Raw genomic sequence first — 9,013 nt, 5'->3', positions numbered from 1 at the left:
GAGGTTATTCAGCTTGTTGAAGAATTCTCATCTTATTAAGCATTTACAGCGTTTGAATCTTAAAGAATGCTTAAAATGAATGAAATATCAACATCTACGCTTTAGGAAAAGTAGTTATAAATCACAAAACGTAGAGGAGAAAAAGGTTGAAAAGATCTCGAAAGTTATTCGAACAAATTCGATATGCAATTGAAATTATAGATTGAACTTTGTTCAAAAGTGGCGTTGTCATAATTGATATGTCGGGAACTTTGACAAAATTAATTTACTATAGACCAAAGATTTAAGATTGAACTCATTCGATTATGCATGCATGCAGCTGTTAAATTGCAAAAAATCTATGGGTATTGAAGTCACACAATAAAAAATCCGTGAATATGTTGAACAGAAAATCCCACTCATTTTGATGATATAGCATTATATTGATCGAGCAATAATATCTCGTGTATAGATTCTGAAAAATGATAACACATGTAAATGAACGATCGGTTTACACACCTGCCTAAAAACAACATGCATATCTTAACATTTATGTCTGAAGACTCTGAACTAATCTTGTATAGGGGCTTCCCAAATACAGACGAAATTAGGGAAACCAAATTTCATTAACCCAGTTTATTTAAAGAATAAACGTATTAAAATTTTGTGCGCGAAATCTGTCTATATTTTTGATCACTGCAAATATGTTAAATCTATAAGAAATAAAATTCACGTTGGCTATATAATAATTATTATACAATAAATTATGAAATATTGCCTATTTTGGAAATAGCGTGACTTTTATATTAATTATACTAACTGCATTGCTACCTCGTGACTCACGCCTGCCAAAGACAAAGTATCTTTTCGACAAACATTTTAATCCTTTTAAGAACAGTGTTCAGTTTAAGCTGTATTGCCCTATTTGCAATGCTATGCTGACAGGTATTGAATATCTTGAATTTACACTTACTACACTATGTAATGCAATGTATCAAAAGGATGCGCTAGTGCAAGTTGGGAACTTCTTCATTTACTTGCCTCTTGAAAAGCAAATACGTGATTTGTTCACAAAGAGTGGTGAGACTTTAAACCTTGCATATAGATTTACGAGAAACAAAGTGTCCTCTTCAGCAATTGAGGACATTTTTGGTGGCCAATTATACCAATTAATCTATTGTTAGAGGCTTGTTGATGTCAGATCCAAATGCCGTAAGTCTTTCCTTCAATTGTGATGGAGTACAATTTTAATGTCTTCCAACTTCGGGGTTTGGCCACTCCAGGGAATCTTGAATGAACTTCCACCAAAGCAAAGGAGATAAAACGTATTCTTAATTGGTTTATGGTTTGGAACTGGTAAACCAATTATGACTACTTTCCTTAAGCTTTTTACAGAGGAACTAACAAAATTGAGTAACATTGGAATAAGATGGGTTCGTGGTGGTGTGAATGTTTGTTCCAGAGTTTCTTCGCGTGCATCTGCTCGTGTGACAGCGTGGCAAGGTTTATGTTGCAGAATATCCAACAATTTAATGGTTTGTATAGCTGTGGTTGGTGCGAAAACCTAGGACAGACAATTGAAAAAGGAGGTGGTCATTGTAGCGTCTATCAAGAAGAGGTGCTATAGCCTGACTTGAGAAGACACGAGGAAATGAAGAAAGATGGTCGAATTGCATTCCGAAAAAAAAGAGCTAGTATAGGGGTGAAAGGCCAACCAAACTGTCTGATTTCTCTATATTCTCTGACATTGCAAGAGGATTTGTTGTAGACAACCTACATTGCATAGACCTGCCAGGGCGTTACAAGACTACTGGGACATCTATGGTTTGATTCTACCAATCACAATGAGCCATGGTATCTTGGCAAAGACGTTGCACTTAATGATTCACTATTGAAAAGGATGATTACACCGCAAGAGGTTAAAAGGGTTCCAAGGTCTATGACAAAATAAAGTCTGAGTGGCACTGGTCGCTACTTGCGTTTAGTTGCTAATCAAGTCAAGTATTAGCTCTGCTGATCTCAACCAGGCTGACAAGATTTCAAGTGTTGTATGGCAAAATACATATGACGTACAATGTCCATCAGCTGACCCATCTAGTACAAGCGGTAATTGATTGGGGTCCATTGCCTTCTATTCCTCGTATATTTTTGACGGCTTTAACAGGGTACTTTTGAGCTTTTTTCATGGAACTCGAGCAGTTCCACAGCAGATTGTAAATTCTTTCTCTGTACAAAAAATTGTCACTGCTTTGTAGCACTGTTAAAACCACTGATCCTCTTAAAGATGAAGCCGCCTACTTCGTGAAAGATCAACCCAATGTGTACGCACCGCAGGAAAATGCCACAAAATGTAACCTTTTTAGGGGCATCCTATTCCAGACCTTTGAATGTGGAGGAAAGGTATCTCGTCGAGAAGTTTTATGAAAGGAGTGACATTGAACATGAAGGGGAGTTTTTTACTAAAGCTATAGTAAATGGGAACGTGTTTCATTTCACGAAATACAAGCGAAGATCAAGAAGGAAGAATGACGTGATAGGAACAAAAAATGGTGTGTCATTTAAACTTGATGCATTTGTTCTTATTAGGTTTAAAGAATGTGCTGATGTTGGTTAATTGTATTGCGTTTGGACGAGAAATGACGATATATTTTTAATACACGCGAATTCTGCGGGTCCCAGCCTCCCCAGTTTAGTCAGAAATATTAATTCGTCAGAAATATTAATTAGTCAGGCAATTTGTATTTACCTTAAGTGAATTTGGTCTTTCCACTACATAAAAATATTCAAGAATGCTCAAATATACACTGGCGGTCAAAAAGAACTGCTCAAATGTTGCTATTATCGTATGTAACAGGAATCGTAACAATCAATCTTTTATTGTACACTAGCGGTAAAAAAGAACTGTTTAGATACAAATTCATAAAAAGAAGCGAATACAGGAGAGAGCTTCATAGGCGTTTTGGATCATTCTCTTATTCCAAGCAATATTTCAATAATGTAATGCAACCTGCCACCCTTCCAAGATATAGTCAAACAATGGTTTCAGGAAGAGGAGGTGACAGAAATGGATTGGCGTGCACAGTCAAAAGACTTTAACCCTACTGAAATTCTGTGGTAAAATGTGAAGGGGATAGTGCAAGAAAGGAATTCATTCATGAACCGTTCATGATTTATGCGTTGCTGTAAAGACTGTCCCTAGGATGAATTTCTTTTGACCGTTAAGATTACCACCTTAACAGAAAGTATGCCACGCCGGTGTAAGGCCGTCATAAATTAATGGCCAAAAGAGGGTCAACAAAATATTAATATTCATATCTTAGCATGTAAACTAGTCTATATTTACTCGTATATATTGTAAGAGGGACAGTTACGTTCATTCGAGAGTAGTTTAACTTGTTTTGAGCAGTTCTTTTTGAATTTTGACCGCCAGTGTAGTAGACTGTATATGCTTGCAGCTTGCATATTAACCCTACGGGAAACGAAAATAAATGAAATAAACATGCTTTTTCGTTTGTGCCACTTCCTGATTTCGAAATCGCAACGCATCACGAACTGAGACCTTTTCATTTTAATACCTTTTATAGATAGGATATATTTCAGCAGCTAATTGTAACATTACCATTTTGTTACGAAAGACTGCTATCATTTTGACTTTTGGTAAGTTTGTAAATTTACTAACTTTTATAGCAACTGTACATAAATTTTAATTATTCATAAAAGTTTCATGATGAAACAAGATCTCTAAGGGTAAGGTTTGTTGAACACCGTATGTCGGTCAACAACCACGATGACACCAAGACTGTTTTCAGACACTTTACCTCAGTCTGGTAATCAATATGTCACGGACATAAGAATTAGAGCCCTCTGTCCCATTTCCGGTACTAACAATAGCCGTAAACGAAAGGAAATGCGACTCAGTCTTGGTATTCTCCGTCCCTCTAGCATAAATGAAAGACTCTTTTATTTACGTTCATTCGCCCAGAGTAATGCAGCGGATTCCGTTTGACTCCAAAACAACAAGCTTTCGCAACGCATGTTGGGTCGTTTAATATGACATTTGAAGTGTCACATGCACTGTTTCCAAGGAATGGGCGGAGCGTTCCATTTGTGCTTTGGCATACTTGCAGTGTTGTTGAAAGAAAGTGCTTTAAAGAAAGTGCTTGTGTTAAAAGAAAGTGCTTGTGTTAAGTGTCCCATGACGATAGGATCGCCCTTTCGTATGACTTTCCACATTCTAAAATACCGCAAGCGTTTCGAATATGTTTACATGAAAGATGTGCGCCAAAACCGTGCGACATTTCAAAATTGAAACGTCATATTCTAAACGACCCAATATGTGTTGCGAACGCTTGTTATTTTGGAGTCAAAAGGAATCCGCTGTATGAATCCCATTTCTTTGTTTACATCAAAACTGTTTGTAATATATTTTCGTTGCTGATCAGGCTCCCCTCATTGCGGGCTATTCTTAGCCCACAATCAGGCGTCTCTATGGCAACGTAATTTATTCCAATTTGTTTTGATTTTTTTGTTTTCTATTGGCCCATTTTTATCACAAGTGTTGCCCCCATACAAAACATATATTCTCCTCTTTTTATTTTGATACTAACTCTCCTGACGAAGGTTCTCAGGTCGAAACGTCGAGAAGTGTTTTGTCTATTTTAGGCAGTTATTATACCACGTTTGATGTCATGATGAAACGTATTAACCTAATTTATGATTGCATGTGACCAAACGAGTATCATTATAATGTGTATATCAAGCTATTTACATGCATCACCGGGAATTTGAAAAGCCAAACATTTTCCAAAGTTTATATAGCCTAAACTCAATGGCGTAGTTAAGGGCGACGCCGTTTGCTTTCAAGACCAATCGCAACAGACGCAACCATCAGCTTTACGGTTTCATACTCATTTTCACATTCGGATTCAGATATGAATATGAAAATAGTCGGGTATCTGACGTACAAAATGTGGAAATAACTTCGTTTCTTTCCATGCAATAGATTTTTCTCTGCGAGTCATTATTGATCAATGCATTAGGCATTATTCGAGGATATTTTGAGTTTATTTGACCCAAGCACGAACTCCAGAAAACTCGCAGAAGCTGCTTGGCTAAAACATAAATTTACGCAGCGTCGTATTGCGGTTTATGATCAGCGAAATTCTTTTCGTTTTTTCTTTTAACTAGGAACTATATATTTTCCATTCTGTATGTGTAGTTGAATTGACCATCAGTTTCGAAACAATCAAACAAATGTAACAAAAAACTGCAGGAGGAAAACAGCACGCTATAAATATCTCTGTACCACCTTGAAGCTATGATATAGCGAGGTTACACACTTCAACTTGTTTATGGGAGCAATTGGGTTAATTGGCAAAGAGTGTAAAGAGTTTTTTAGAATTTCAGAAAAAAATATGGGATTAGGTTTATCTCAAAAGAACTACCTCGTGAAAAAGTTGATCGGCTGTTGTATAAGAACTATACTACAATCTATTTTACATGAAGGATAAGCAGTGGAACACACCAGAAGTGTTATGTTGGTGAACTTTGTTATGCATGTGCTGTATACAATTGGTTTTTCAATATATAAATTTTTTGTTAAAGTTAATATTTTTAATAATAAACTGGCTAGGGGGAATTTTACCCCTGGCCCAAAACATCCCAAACTCGTGTAGGGAGTCTTATTCGTAATTACAAATTTCATGCCCAGTAACAAGCTGCGGAAATGCAACATCATGGTATGAAAATAGAGCATTATTGTGACGTATAATTGCCAAGCTCATCAGGGTAGAATGCATAAATAAGTCATTTGCTAGCGAATAAGGTATTTTATGTATTCCGTCCTGTGCTAATGGGCATGAAATAGTTTTGGGTTAAGGGTTCAAGATAGAGTGGGGATTATATAATGGTGTACGTTAGGAAGGTGTAAAGATGGCGAAGAATGGCGTTCCGGCAGATATCCGGATAAGGAGGAGCCTAGGCATCACAAGAACGGTGAATTATAAAGGGACTCATAAGCTAGAAGAATCAGTCGCCGAAGTCAACTTAGAAGAATCGACTGTCAAATCAAAAAGTTTTTTATCTCAGCCCACCTCCTCGCCATCTCTGCATCCTATAGTTATCATAGATGGCGCAATTTGTGCCCTCACCTTACTGGGCAAAACAATTTTGACACATATGAAAAATTAATATATATAAAGAATTTTTGAATAATAAAATGGCTGGGGGGAATTTTACCCCAAGACCAAAATATCTCAAACTCGTGTAGGGAGTCTTATTCGTAATTACCAATTTCATGCCCAGTAACAAGCTGCGGAAATGCAACATCATGGTATAGATGGTAAGAAGTGCATCACTGCCACCACAACTCTTGCGAGACAAAACTTTGACGTAGATAAATGCGGTCGCATAGGCTCTTCAATTAGCGTCGCATCCATTCAAGTCCTAGAATGAATGAAATATATCAAATATTTATTTATAGATATATCAAATATTTCACTTTTCAAATACCAGTATATTTCGCGCCAAAACGCACTTGCGAGGACGAAAAATAATTAAAACAAAAACAAAAAACAAAAACAAAACAAAACCGAGGCGAATTTAACAACTCTGTCGCTCACGCCGTAATAATATCGCTGTCATTTCGCCGTTTAACAAGACCCTTGTGTGACGCGTTGACACGTCGCAGTTTATCCACGCTGTTTACATGGATAAATTATAAAAGGTCAGATTACATTTGCTTCATGAAGAACTGCTGCAGTGATTGGAACATGCTGGTGGCAGTATTAATATTCGGTGTTATTTTAACCTTGTTATGCATCAGGTTGTGGAAACACTTTCAATTCTGCAATGAGGTATGGCTGATTCCTGTTCCTGTAAAAACCTCTCCAATCTTTGGCCACGCACTGACGTTGAAGAGAGATCCACACGGTACGTATGTATGAAGTGTATTCATGCATGAGATTCCAATATTTCGTTTTGACATCTTACATACGAAAATTTTGAAAAGAACAGTAACAATTCCCTGGCTTTTAATTTTTAAATAAAGAATTTATACGCAAGTTAAAGATTTGTGGTTAATTAAGTAGTAATTTCTAGAAGGTCCTATTTCTCCCTACATATGGACTATCTCTGGTCTAGCTGTCATAGTTATCCCATGCACTAATATTACCTCGGGCAAGGTCAAGGCCTCAGCAGAACAAGGCAGTCTTTACCAGCCATGTTAATAGTCATAAAGTCCATATCTGACTGAACTCTGGCAACTTAGCATGTGAACAACGTATACCAAACTTGTGTGTTACGGCCAATTGAATCTCCCCTGACGGTCTTTACCTTCACGTGGACTAGAACAATGGCCCCCTTTTTCTGCAAGGATTTTGCCCGTTTACCATGTATGCATTGGTCATTCGCAAGACCTCAGCCAATGCGCCCACAACGCTGGTCAAATATTTAAAGGGTTTTTTTATTGAAAGGTAGCGATAGATATCCGCGTTTTAAAAATAATTATAATAACCAAAAACTAAAAAAGATACTGATACGTTATGTTCATTCATATGTTAGTTATCTCTAGATAGTCTATCGATATTCTTTTTGGAGCTTGTAATGAATTGCTGTGATTAAACAATGGCAGGAAGTGCTGTCTTTCTCAAAAACACCTCACTAAGCGAAGTGCAATTGTCATTCTGGTCAAAAACGCGACCTGATGACCTGACTTAGAGATTCGACGGTTCAGTCCGCCTGTTCCCCTGTTATCTAGAGGTCCACCTGTTCCTCTAGGTAAAACTTCTACACTTTTTTTTTAGCGCTTCCTGCCCAATTTATATGCCACAAAAATGTCTCAATGTTTTGTTGCTTTGCTAAGTTGCCAGACGTTCAAAATGCTTATAAAGAATCTCAACATTTAAACTACATTAAATGGGAGTCATTTAATTGCCATTAATGACTGTTATTTATATGTAATCAAATAGAACAAAATACACAAAAGATATCATGATTCATACGTGGTCGCCATGACTCACACACAAGTACAGAGAGATTTTACAAGTCATGTGATACTTGACAATCACTTCATGAAAATATTACTATATGCATTGTCACGTTTGCCGGGAAGAACGAACAAAAACTGAGAACAGTGTTAAGCATTTTTAAACTTTTAGTGAACTATAGTAATTTAAACTTAACAAAGTAGATTAACATTATTCTATTTCTTAATCCCTGAGCCGGTGCTAAGCATCGGGCGAGGGTATTAATTCCACCCGGAGATTTAACTTACGCCCGGGAATGCAAATGCGCAATCAAAGTTGTCCGCCATTACGTCATGGACGTTGGGCGTTTTTGTAAGTTTCGCAGAGTCAAAGTGTTCGCGAGAGCCAATAATGACCGCACAGAAGTATTTCAAACAACTGTGGCACTTCGCTACAATTTACGCCTTCCGTCTGTGAATATCCCTGTGCTATGAGAATTGCTTTGAACCTTTCAACTGAACCGCCTGCATTTCGTTTGACTTATAAACACATCGACTATCAGTGATATTCTTGTCTCCTGGTGGAGGTATACAAGGTCCCATGTATTGTTGTTCTCCATTAATTCATTAAATTCTGAGTCTGTGACCTTTTTCGACTATTTATTATAATTTCCGTTCCATGCTTCCGTTCAATGTCAGCTGCCAAGCCCAGAATTCAGTTGGCATGTTTGAGTGAGCTAGCATCGACCGTACACTCCCGACTATAGTGCGATTCATTCTCTCAACTACGCCGTTCTGGCCTGGGTTTTAGGGTACCGTTAACTGCATGGTAAACAATTCCGTGACTCTTCAGATACGCGTTCGATGTTTTCGAGCATAATAATGAGAGTTGCCAAAAGAAGGAGTTGACATTGGACAACACACAACACCGTGAATAGTTATATATATATATATATATTTGTGCTTTTTTTGCTCTTAATTGAGCCATGTTTCACTTGTGGATATATATATGTAAGGTGTGTTTGTTCTTCTACACAAGTATGACCAACCGGGCAAGCAGAAAATTCTACT

The sequence above is a fragment of the Dendronephthya gigantea genome, unplaced genomic scaffold (assembly GCF_004324835.1).
Source record: "Dendronephthya gigantea isolate DGI-Jeju-01 unplaced genomic scaffold, DenGig_1.0 000150F, whole genome shotgun sequence".
Classification (NCBI taxonomy): Eukaryota; Metazoa; Cnidaria; class Anthozoa; order Malacalcyonacea; family Nephtheidae; genus Dendronephthya; species Dendronephthya gigantea.
The sequence above is the reverse complement of the archived record's forward strand: the minus strand, read 5'-3'. Positions refer to the sequence as shown.